We start from the raw sequence: 13,299 nt of genomic DNA, 5'->3' as shown, positions 1-13,299 counted from the left end.
AAATGTGTGCAAGATCACAGTACAATGGGGATTGGGAAGTTGGTTGGTAATTCAGCATTTCTGCTTGCTCATTTGTCATTCATTGATTTAATTTCTCAACATTTGAATATACCTCTCTCTCTCTCTCTCTCTATATATATATATATATATATATATATATATATATATATATATATATATATATATATATATATATATATATATATATATGTGTGTGTGTGTGTGTGTGTGTGTGTGTCTGAAATGAAAGTTCTGTGTTTTTCCTCAGCACTGACCAATATTATAGCATATTAGAATAGAGCCAATATTTTTAGACACCCGATAGAGCTATACTATAATCTAAAAATCATAGCAATAACAATATATTTGCCTTAAATTTATGTTAGGTATAGGAAAATAGTAGTTTATAATATATTTGTATTTAGAATTAATAAATGATGTAGAAATGAAGGTATATGAGCTTTTTGTTTCTTCTTTGTTCACAAAAGGTACAAACATAAATTGTAGTAAGGAAACAGATTTAATTTGAACACCACTGTATAAGTATTCTTAACTTCACTTAAATAAGTAGCAATGGATGGTAGTTGTACCTAATAGCAGGCAAAATGTAGATGATTTTACTTATGGAACTCAAAATATGTATTGAAGGAAACAAGTAAAAAACACAAAAGGCAAGCTCTTTGAGATGGTAAGTCCGTAAAAAGGAAATTGGTGTTTTCTTTAAAGTAATTGCACACTCCTTGTAAGCAAGTCTTCACATAACTGTAACTAGTATTCCAAAGCTGATAAAGTGCACGAAAACACGGAAACTTAACGCAGGATTTATTTAACAATAAAGTACAAGCGTTTTCACTGTAGTCAAAGCTGCAGCTTCTTCAGAGATGAGTTTAAAAAAAACGCCAAATTCAATGCTTTTAAAGTCACGTCAATGCGTGATGTAATTTGCTGAAACAGTTTTTAAAAAATTTTTAAACAGACACACCATGTTTAATAAAACAACACTACAAGTCAAATTAACTAAAATAACCCTCAGGGTAAACAGAATAAATCATTAGAAATGTTAAGTCTTTGTTTTTTTGATTCTATGTAAAACAAAATTAGCATTCGGGCAATAGTTTACCTTTTGGTTTTATACAGCCATTATTCCAAGGATCCGATTTTTTTTTTTTTACTGTGAAACAAATTTTATCTGTGGTGTCCGGAGTGACTTCTTGTGGGGTTAATCATTCTTTTGTTTGATACGAGCAGGATTTTTATCCATGTGGAGGCTTTCTCTTGTTCTTGCTTATTAAAGAAATCACAGATTAGTAATTAGTAGCATGAATGAATCTGATACAAGATATCTTCTTTAGGATTTGTTCCTTTAAAAGTTAAAGGCTTCATCAGTGACAATAAAAGAAGTAATTTGCTTGAGTATTTAAAATGCATAAAGCACAAGTGGCTTTTTTTTGCAGGAAACATATTTACTGTAATATGATATTATCAGATTAAAAGAGAACCACACCCACAGACTCAAAAAACTTGTTTATGTCATCATGGTTTGATGTTTCCTACAGTTTAACACCACTCTTGGACTATTTACAGGTTTTTAAATATTTTATACATAATTTCTGAGTCTGACCGCATGGGGTCTGGCATCTTGAAGTAATTATGATTGTTTAGTCTGTCTCTAGGTATCCCATAATGCAGTGCCTGTCTGTAGAAAGTTACATCATGCAGGCCTCTTTCTTCCTAAAGCTCCTGCCACTGCATTGATTTTACATGCATATACTACTGTCTTTCAGTCAGTTAGTTTTAAGTAAAATTTCATGCTGTTGAATGACTACTTAAAACAAAAACAGTGCAGATACCACAGCACAGTCTTTCAAAGTGCTTTTTTACTGCTGCTTCTTTTTAGAATGGCTAAACTGCATTTTTTGTGAAGCCTGAATTGTACTACTTTGACTCATCTCCCACCCCCTTCACATCTAACTTCCCTAGCTGTCAAAGTGCTAGGGGTAATTTGAGCTGTTACCTGCTGTGATTGACAACTCACAGCAGGAGACTTGACTCATGTACTGTTTCCTTGTTCTAGCCTTTACTTTCTGTATGGGTAGGGGAAGGACCAGGGAGCTGTGACATCACAGCATGGGTGGGTTTTTAGGATGGTCATGGTGATGTCAGTTTGGGTAGGGAACTGGCCAGAAAATTACCTGTATTCAGTGGCTTTGATGACATCAATGAATTGTAGACTTTTCCATGGTAGGATAAAAGGTTTTTGAAAGTGAAACCCCTACAGTACTGTAATGTACTGTTCTAGTGGAGAGAAATAGTCAATTTAATATATTTTAAATGCTGTGCTGTTCTTTATTCATAGCAGGGACAATACATAGGGTGAAAATGGACAGAGAAATTGAGCATTTAATAATAGAATCCCATTGTTGTCCTTTAAATATAAAAAGTATATACAGTGCTGTGAAGTTCAAGGTTTAATGAAAAGAGAAGATGTACAGGAATATTATAGAAAAAGCTCTGTTATAATGCTAGGTTTCCCAATTAATACAGTGATGACAAAGGTATGATGTGGATGGCAATTATTAAACACCAAAAAAGAACCCTAACCTTACCAAATATGTATTGGATTCTGGGACTCATACCCAAAATATCTACAAACTACCTAGAAAAACTAACATTGAACATGAAGGAAGCATAATAATAGGAGTGAACTTTAATTATAGACTTAATGAAAAATTATACCAAGTGTATTTAAGAAACCTAAAACTTCAGCATGAACCGTGCTATTATAAACTTTACTGACTTATTTATTCTTACAGATGTCAATAACTTTCCTGAATCAGAGTCTTTACTATACACTCATTATTGATCTAGATTTGGTACCCAGTTGAGAACTGGTAAGGATTGGATATCAAATGATTTGACTTCTAAACTAGAAAGGGACAAGTCGATAACATGCCCATTATCATACCACAATGCAATTACTCACACAGTAATGATAAATTCAAGAAAACTGACTTTGTTTAATAAACTGCCAGCTTACACTACTAAATTAACATTTTTAAAGAATGGTTTCCTACAGAAATACATCAGTTCTTAGATGTTAATAATAATGTCATCTCTGATTTGATCTGAGGGAACTTGGAATTCAAAGAAAGCATATTTGTATGGTAATGCCTTGACTTGGTATTATAACAAGAAAAAGTAATGGCTTGAAAACTTATTTGAATTGTGATAAAAGATAAAATAAAATTAAAAATGCAAAAGTAGGATAAAGACTTTCTGAAACTGCAAGAAAAGATTGACAAATGGTGATGAAAAATACAAAATGAAGAAAAGATAGATAACATTGAGATAAAAAATACAAAATAAAGAAATTAGTTATTTCCAGAAATGAAAAAAAATGAATGCAGAGTTTCAGAAGATCTTTCATCTAAAAGTTTATTTTAGTCTAGAAATAATTAAACTACATTCCATTTTTAAGAGTCAGATAACATTATTTCCCCTACCTTCTGAAGACCTACGCAAATTACTTCTAACATCCAAAAAAGCAAGAACTAGTCACACCAACAGTATCTCTATCCATGGTAGAAAATAGAAAATATATAGATACTGAAGAAGTTCTGGAATGTTTAAAAAAATATGAAAAAAATTAAATGACAAAATAATATAGAAAATAAAAATTGGTACTTTCTTTAAAAAAGAGCATGCAAAATACATTATTATTGCAGCAGATTAAGAGACTGCAGTGGTGGTGCTGCGGTAGCGTTGTCGCCTCATAGCAAGATGTTGTCCCGTTCAATTCTCAGCTAGACCGTCTTCTGTGTGGAGGCATACGTGAATGGGGCATGCCTTCATTGAAGGTTGTGCGTCAGGGCTGGTAACCCGGTACGTAAAAGTCCACTACCCATCATTAGCGGACTGGGGTTCCGCTGTGGCGACCCCTAACCGGGAAAAGCCGAAAGACACAAACAAACATTGCAGCAGATTAAGAAGCAGAGAAAACAGCTTTTATATCATGAACAAAGGATCTAATTAAAAGGTTGAGGGATAATAAAGCTCCATGTGATGGCAGTATTATTCATGAACCATATGAATTATTACCTCAAGATGTCATGCTTCTTTTATAAAAAGTGTTTACAGAAGTTAAAATGAAATTTACCATATGTCTATTATGAATATGTACACTAATTTCTCCTTTATTAAAACTAAAAATCCATTTTTGTGCTCTTCTTATAGACCCATATCATTGAATGTTGACTACAAAATGTTTTATGTCAATATTTGCCAAAACCTCAAAAGTATGCTACCTATGTTAATAGATCAATACTGTACTGGTTTTATAATAAGTAGACGTCTGCAAGATAACATCAAAAGAATAATTGCTTTAATTGACTATGCTAATAATAAAAACAAGAACCATCTAAATTAGCCTGCATCTAGTTAAAGGGCCAGATTCCAAATCAGTTGCTCTCAGTGTATGTCTACCCAGACTCCAAAAGACTTGCTCTTAGTGTAAGTGTCTTACTTTGGTGCAAGTGGCTTACTTTGATGCAAGACCTATTTATAAACAGGCTTACTAAGGGAACCAGCTTCCAAAACACCTATTCTCAGCCTGCTCTCAGTGTAAGTGGCCACTTGCACAGAAATCAACTCTTTTGGAATAGGGACAAAGCCTTTGATTCTGCTAATTGGTCTTACTTAACTAAAGTATTAGAAATATACATGTTATAAAGTAATTTTATATATCTGACTAATCATCTTTACCAATTTTTTTTCATGTATTAAATTGGGATCATTTATCTCATTGTCAATAAACATAAAAAGACACAAAGTAAGGTGGTCCCATGTCTCCCTTTTGGTTCTGTTGGCTATTTAACCCTCAGCCAACTATATAAAACGTATTTATAATATAAAACCATTCAAAATAAATAAGTAGTAGACCTTCAAATCCAAATCCAGCTAGTTACTGACAATGTATTGTTAACAATATGCAATATTGTTTCTTCACTGAAACAAAAGTTCATTAAAATGTTTTGAATTGGTGACAGTCTGAAGTTCCATCAGAATAAAACTAACAAATTGTTAACAAGAAGTTGAATGATTTGCTAACAACAAATAATGTGTTTAAATGGAACACTAATGAGATTAAAGGGTTACTATTACACACAATTGTAAAGAAATAGCAACATTAACTAGAAAATCAGCTAGAAAATGATTTTAGACAATATTAAAATAATGACAAATAAATGGAATAAGTTGTTTTTCTCTATAAAAACTGTTACTTGTAATCAAAGTGGCTATTTTACTTAAAGAAATATGCATTATACAAACAATATCTTTAATTCCATTCTGAAGAACATATTAAACAATTTAATTACATTTGTCTGAAAATGTTATGATACCCCCAACAAACCAATGATAGCTTTTGGGGTCATATCAAAGAATGCAAAAACTGTGGAATAGTATTTCCTAATTTAAAAACATATGTTGTGATGAAAATGATGTGCACAGTAGCTTTAAAATTCAATTTGGAATATTTAACCAGTTAAAAATATGCAGGAGAGAACTTGGTTAAATAGCGAAAACATCACTATAAAACATGCACAAATCTTAAATAATAATAATGATAATACTATAAAGTCACTATTAAATAATGTGGTAGTTAAATTAATCTATATTTAAAATCTTTAATAATCCAATAGATTCTACTTTTATCAACAATATATTAAGGCCATTTAAAAATTGTATGTGTAAATATCCTGAAATAAATGTGTGGTGTTCAGTATTATTCCCCTATAACATGTCAGAATGTATACATAGTTTGAATTTTCATAAACTGTTCAGCTTAAAATTTAGGGATTGAATATTTTAAAATAAATTGTTAAGACACACAAAAGTGCTCACACAGACGATTTAATAGATAAATATGATGATTCGGATATGGAAAGCTGTCTTATAGACAAATGCAATCGACAAATTTTAATTTATAAAGTTAATTTAATGTCAGATATAATCAGAGAAAAATACCTACTCATTCTTGATTTTGTAAACAATCTAGAAACAAATGAGAGTTAGGCAGAGTATGTGTTAAATAATTAACAATTATGAATGTTGTATCAAAGATGACCTTTGGGATTATGCCCATGAAGTAACATGCTCAATTTTAACTGCAAAAGATAAAAAAATGTATTCTAAAACCCTCAAAAAATATTCAATTGGAAATGTCTGCACAGATAATTTATTGCTGCCCATCAAATTTAAATTATGTTCAAAATTGAATGTATTGGTTCCTCAAACATTGCTTATGATTATAAAGTTCTACAACCTTTCTGGGAAAAATCTGTCTTTCTCCCAAGCTTTGTGGTCTTTTAAGTTTATGATAACTAACCCTTTGGTGATATTTACTGTTCTAATTCCAAGATGGGTGGCTATGGGGTAGGTGTTTGCCTACACAACACACAAGGTGGTTGTTTGAGGTCTCAGGATAATTGGCTAAGCTTAAAATGGCTCGCAAGGGCAGTTAGCTTAATAAGAATCTATGAATCTTAGATATGTATCCAAGGCTCAACGCTCAAAGCTCACTTATCTGGAGCTTATTAACAGTAGCTGGAAATTGACTATAAAGAATTAGAAAAAATGAGGTTGCCCCTTCATGATCAGAATTTGTAAATACAATTATTGTGTGCTAAAAATAAATGCCAGCTATTAAAACAAAAACTACAAAAATGCAGAATATAAATATCAGGTAAACTAAATTTATTAACATAGAAATTTTGATCTTTAGTCTATGATTAAATTATTTTACTTGGCTTTTTGATGATTCTGCGCTATATTTAATAGGACTTGATGTAGACACTTAGGCAAATAGCTTTTATTTGTTTTATTTTGTTAGTGTGTATATTCTTGCATTTAAAATTTCAATAAAAATATTTTAAAAGAAACAATGCTGGCATATTTTAAAAAAAGGATTTTTGGAAAGCACTCTGCCTCTTGTGGCCCCAATGTGGGAATCTCATACTCGCCTGCCATTCTCTAGACACACTAAGTCTGGGGGTTCACTACTTCACAGTAAAAGGAGAAATGGATGTTTGAAAAAATAATATTTTTTTTCTCCCATTGCTATGACCTCATGTCATGAACTATATGATGTGACCTCAGAACTGCTATTTGTAAAGATCAAAGATGTGGGAACAAAGCACCACAGTTTACAAGTGCAGGGAGCACAGTCCCTATAAAAGTATTGACTTTGCTGAATATTTTTATTGGAGTTCAATGGTATGTTACTATTATGTCAAGTAATAGATAAACGTGATACCCAAGTATTCTCACATGATGTACTAGGTTACACAAATCACAACCTGATGATTCAGCATGTGTCCAGCATCATGCTCAAAGAGGTAATGGCTTCAGCTCCAGTAGTTTGATATTTTCTTACTTGTATGTGGGCATCTAACCACATGGGGACTTCACAATTCCCAGAGTGCCTTGGAGACTCTATAATTTTGCTGCTAAACAAGAATTTCCTGTTGTCTGACAGTAATATATATATATATATATATATATATATATATATATATATATATATATATATATACTGATTCAAATAGGGTTACAGTAACGCAGACCTCCCAGATAACTGCTGCTGTCAAGTTCAGTATATAGCAGTAGGAAGTTTCTGATAGCATTCTAAAGATTTCAGCAAATGCCCCATTTATACAAAATTATTAATGAGCCACACAGCCTGGTTAAGTTCCTCCTCAAAATTAATAAATAAGCCCTGCCCAGCAGTTAAAACTCTTCATGTACAGTGCAGTCACAGCACTAAGAATCAATAACTGACTTAAGGTAAGTCTCTCAAAATTGTAAAAATGTGTGTGTATGTGTGTGTATGTGTGTGTGTGTGGGTGTGTGTGGGTGTGTCTGTGTGTGTGTGTGTGTGTGTGTGTGTGTGTGTGTGTGTGTGTGTGTGTGTGTGTGTGTGTGTGTGTGTGTGTATAAAATCAATTAGCTTGAATGAAGTACATGCCAACAACATTAATGTCAACACTCTTCTATGCATAATCCAAGGAATAACCTAGGAGCATGCACACTAAAAACCATGTCTTTTCTAAGTGAAGCAATGCTCACACTTCTAGAAATGCCTTGCAAACAGCATTTTAAATATATGTATTGGTTCATTGTAAGCTTATTTATTTATACTTTGGTTGGTTTAGGGTTATTAAAATGTGAGGGCTTAAGTGATTTTATAAGTTATATTTTGTAAGTTAACAATTGTACACATCACCCTGTAAGCAAATGTTTTATATTTAATAGTTTGTAAAGGCTGGAAAGAAAGTTGAATACCCTCAGTATTAAAGACAGTTCAATAGTCAAGTTCCAATACTAGCATTTAATTGTGTGAATATATGAAATTAAATCTGTATAGTCAAGCAAAGCCAGTACAAAAAGAGTTGGTGTGGACACTTTGGCTGACGACTTAATGCAAGCCATGGTCATAAAGTAATTTATGAGTGGTTTTGAGTGACACTAAGAAAGGGATATAATATATACAGGTCTGCCACAGAGAAAGAGACAATATGTGTGACAGTGGTGAGGTCTGCGGTGGGAGTGACGGATGCGTTTAAGGTGGAGGTGGGATTACATCAAGGATCAGCTCTGAGCACTTTCTTATTTGCAATGGTGATGGACAGGTTGACAGACAAGATCAGACAGGAGTCCCCGTGGACTATGATGTTTGCAGATGACATTGTGATCTGTAGTGAGAGCAGGGAACAGGTGGATGAGACCCTGGAGAGGTGGAGATATGCTCTAGAGAGAAGAGGAATGAAGGTCAGCAGGACTAAGACAGAATATATGCGTATGAATGTGAGGGAGGATAGAGGAATGGTGAGGATGCAGGGAGTAGAGGTGGCGAAGGTGAATGAGTTTAAGTACTTGGGATCAACAGTTCAGAGTAATGGTGAGTGTGGAAAAGAGGTGAAGAAGAGAGTACAGGCAGGATGGATTGGGTGGTGAAGAGTGTCAGGAGTGATTTGTGACAGACGAGTACCAGTAAGAACGAAAGGGAAGGTCTACTAGAGGGTAGTGAGACCAGCTATGTTATATGGGTTGGAGACAGTGGCATTGACAAAAAGGCAGGAGTCAGAGCTTGACGTGGCAGAGTTGAAGATGTTAAGATTTGCACTGGGTGTGACGAGGATGGACAGGATTAGGAATAAGTATATTAGAGGGCCAGCCCAGGTTGGAAGGTTTGGAGACAAAGCCAGAGAGGCAAGATTACGTTGGTTTGGACATGTGCTGAGGAGGGATGCAGAGTATATTGGGAAAAAGTTGCTAAGGATGAAGCTGCCAGGTAACAGGAAAAGAGGAAGGCCTAAGATAAGGTTTATGGATGTGGTGAGAGAGGACATGCAGGTGGTTGGTGTGACAGAGCGAGATGCAGAGGACAGGAAGATATGGAAACAGTTGATCTGCTGTGGTGACCCCTAACGGGAGCAGCCGAAAGAAGAAGAAGATGTTTATTACAGATTATTTTGGAGTAGTAAATAAAATTGTGAAATGCTAATAAAGTCATGAATTCAACATGTTCAGAAAAAGACATTAAATGTTACATTTTTTTTTTTATTTTATTATTAGTATTTTTCCCCTGTATTTTGGTATGGTGCTTCGGTAGCGTTGTCGCCTCACAGTAAGACGTTGTCCTGTTCGATTCTCAGCTAGAGCGTCTTCTGTGTGGAGACATGCATGAATGGGCATACCTTCGTTGAAGGTTGTGCATCAGGGCCAGCAACTTGGCACGTAAAAATCTACTGCCAATCATTAGCGGACCGGAGTTCTGTGGTGGCGACCCCTAACCAGGAAAAGCCAAAAGACACAACAACAACATTTTGGTATTTTGGCTATTCAATCTGTAGGTGCAGCAGAAGAAAATAGGAGTCCTGTGTTATCAGATTAAAAAGGTATAGACGTGTATTTGCTTTTGCCCTTCATTTCTTTGTTAGTTCTTTGAAGGGGAAGCCTTATTTTTGCAGTTTTCTGTTTCACCTACAGTGATTGTAAAAGTGCTGAAACTACATCTTTCCAGACATTTGATGCTGCACCACTACAGACAGAAAGACAGACATGCAAACAAAGTGATCACCTGTGTGTGACAGTCTGTTAGCAAAACCATGTATATACACAGGAATAGATGGACTTTCTTTGAAAAAAGATTGGAAAGGGGCAGAAATAATACTTTTTATACCCTCAAATTATAAATATAATTCCAGAAGAAAGACAATAAAGTTAAATAGGAGGGTAGTGAAGAGAGAAGCCATGAAAGAAATATCGTTGTAACTGTAATTATAGATGTATTCGATAATTAGTCATTTCTTGGAATCGATAATGGGTCTGTAAAGGGTGGATACACTTTGTATCTTCTAACTCATCCCTGATTTATTTAACAATATATATAATATTTCTGATTTTGTAAGTATGATTTGATATATTATTTACTAGTCGGATCTAGCAGCTAGCTAGAGCAATTTGATTCCGTTTCAAGTGTAATGTGATATATTAGCCGACTAGTGGAATATGAACAGTTAATAGCTAGTTTGGTTAATGAGCAATGCTATTTTATAACTCCTGTGCGTGCGTGCGTGTGTATATGTGTTTTACAAGTACGCACTGCACTGAAAACTACTTAAACAATCAAGTCACTCATGATATAAGTCTTAGGCAGAGTTTCAAAATGCCAGTTGCGTTTTCATTTAAGGATGAAAACAATATGTTGGAGTTGATCAGAAAATGGATGTCGTGCAGCACAGTGCAGTAGTAGCACATCTCACGTTTCTCTTCCTTGTGTTTTACTGGATAATCCAGGAAGTTCTGAAGCAGAGGAAAAATAAAATAATCCCTATCAACTGTAAAGTAAATAATTTGGCTCTTATGATTCGGTGACTAATACATTAGTATTAAAATAAACTTATATAACCCCCACCAGTCCAAATAACGTCTGCGTTGTTCAATACCAAGAGTCCAGCTAATCCATAAAGTATCAGTATGGAAATTCATGTGTATTGCATATAGAGAGGATCCTGAACTATGGAAAGGATTGCGCTGTATAACTGACGAGGCCCTGAAACTTCCAGCTTGGAATTCTGCAGCCCACTGCAGGTGAATAACGCAGTCCTTTAAAGGCGCGCGCGTCTGTTTTTTTTTTTTTTGGGGGGGGGGTTAAAGGAAAGAAGCTGGGTATATATAAGTTACATTTTTTTCTTCCTAAACGTACTACATGCCTTCCTACTACTACAAAGAAATCGGCCCCTTTCTGTGTGTTGATGCCTTTAAGAGAAATAAATTATTACACCGACTCAGTGTACCCAACACATACCCACATACAAACACACATGCACGCCCACAAACGCACATCCACACTCACCAAAAACATTCCTAACTGCTTCTTAGTTGTCAAGACACATCCGTTATCTTGACTTATGCATGTAACCAAGCCCCCGCACATCCTTAAAAATTCACTATCTTACAGGGGAGCTGAGGTACCTGGCTTGTGACGGACGTAACAAATCGTAATTTAGTTTCACCGTTTCCAGTGCTGTAAACTAGGCAGCACCGCTCATATTAGTTAAAGTAGGCATTTTCAGAAGTGCGAGATTTTTTTACAGGGCAGTCCACACCTACTATCGTTTAGTTTTCATGTTATTTCCAAAAATAAAGGACTGCTTTTAAATCATTATAGTTATTTATTTTGTCACGTGCCATGCTTCCAATACTGAATCATATTTTCCTGCAACAGTAAGAAAAAAAGTACAGGATGACTTGTTCTAAAATCGCATGACGTGTCATCCTTCTTGTTTTGGCAGGATGCAACGGTTACTGTCCACATATGATATGAATAAATGCCATGCACAAATAATGCAAGACTGGTAACCATCACCAAATTCTGAAGAAGTTGTGTTACCCTAAAGCCTGGCGTTCTGTTTTACTCCTTGGTATGACAAGGCATATATTTAGTTATAATATTCAATAGAATTCCGTGGCAGGGCTAACTATCCACCAGTGTGAGCATTGGCTGCAGGTGGTGGTCACTTTTGGTGTGATAACCCAACCCCGTGTACAAAATGGAAAGGGTGGCAGCTGTTGCCGATTTGCAAGAAGGTTTGCATCTCTCTGTTCTCTACCAATACTGAATAAAGGTAGTTTACATTAAAAGAATATTGATTAAGGGTGCAGAGTTAAAACACTGAGATTCCCGTAAGGGCTGGGCACTCTGCGTAAACATTGACGCTGGGTGATTTTGTTGCAACACGTTATCTCATGCTGATTCTAAAAATGAGAAAATGGGAGTCGATGACAGCGACGACACCCAAATGATCTAAGTTCCAGGGCTTCATTCTCAACCAACTACTTTTGTAATCGCATGTAAATCGTGTGCGTAGTCAATGATACTCCGTGTACGCAACTGATTTCTGGGTTTTTTAAGGGAAGTCAATTTTAAGAAGATGCATGTGTTCTTTGCTCAAGAATTTTGGACAAAGCCAAAACTGATGGAAGGACAACGGCCCAAATCAGGGACGATTGTTAAATATCACACTAATTTACTTAAAAATGTAACACAACAAAAGAACATGCTTTAGCATGCATTTTTGAACGATAATAAGTGTGAAACTTTAATGTCTATGGTATTATTGAGTAAGTAATTCCCAATGATGTAACAGAGACTGAAAGATATTTTATGAGGGTCAATGCAAAATGTTAGGTAAAATCAAGGATTTTCTGCAAAATTCTGGACAGTTAAATAGCTTTGAGTTCATACCCGAGGAATAGAGTGACTTACACGACCAGAATCAAATAACAATGACTGCTTAATGTTTACAACACCTATTTCAAAATGACAGTATAGAAATGTTCTTACTGTCTGAACAAAAAACAATTTTGTGGTTGCAATGGGGCTTAACAAATACTTCACAATGTATGGAGCAGCACTTGGAGATTTGTGTAGATTTTCTGAAGGTGAGGTGGGTGGATGCTGACAGTAAAAAATGCAAATGCTATATGTTGTGGTAAATAGCTTATAGCAGGACAGGAGACACGGACACACAAGTACTATCCTTTTAGTCAGTAAAATAATCATTGTATTTGTTTAACATTATTTTTAAGGTGGAAACTGTTTTCCGATTTTCAGCTTTATTCTTCAAACACTTACAATAGATAGGTACAGAGGTCTGTTGCGGGTTGTCGCTTCAGTCTGTTTTAACCTTAATATTTAAATCCAACAGTGTGTACTAGTAATTCCATACAGTAAAT

This window comes from Protopterus annectens, chromosome 2.part2 (assembly GCF_019279795.1).
Source record: "Protopterus annectens isolate FY-2018-M chromosome 2.part2, PAN1.0, whole genome shotgun sequence".
NCBI lineage: Eukaryota > Metazoa > Chordata > Ceratodontiformes > Protopteridae > Protopterus > Protopterus annectens.
Note: the sequence above shows the minus strand (reverse complement) of the source record.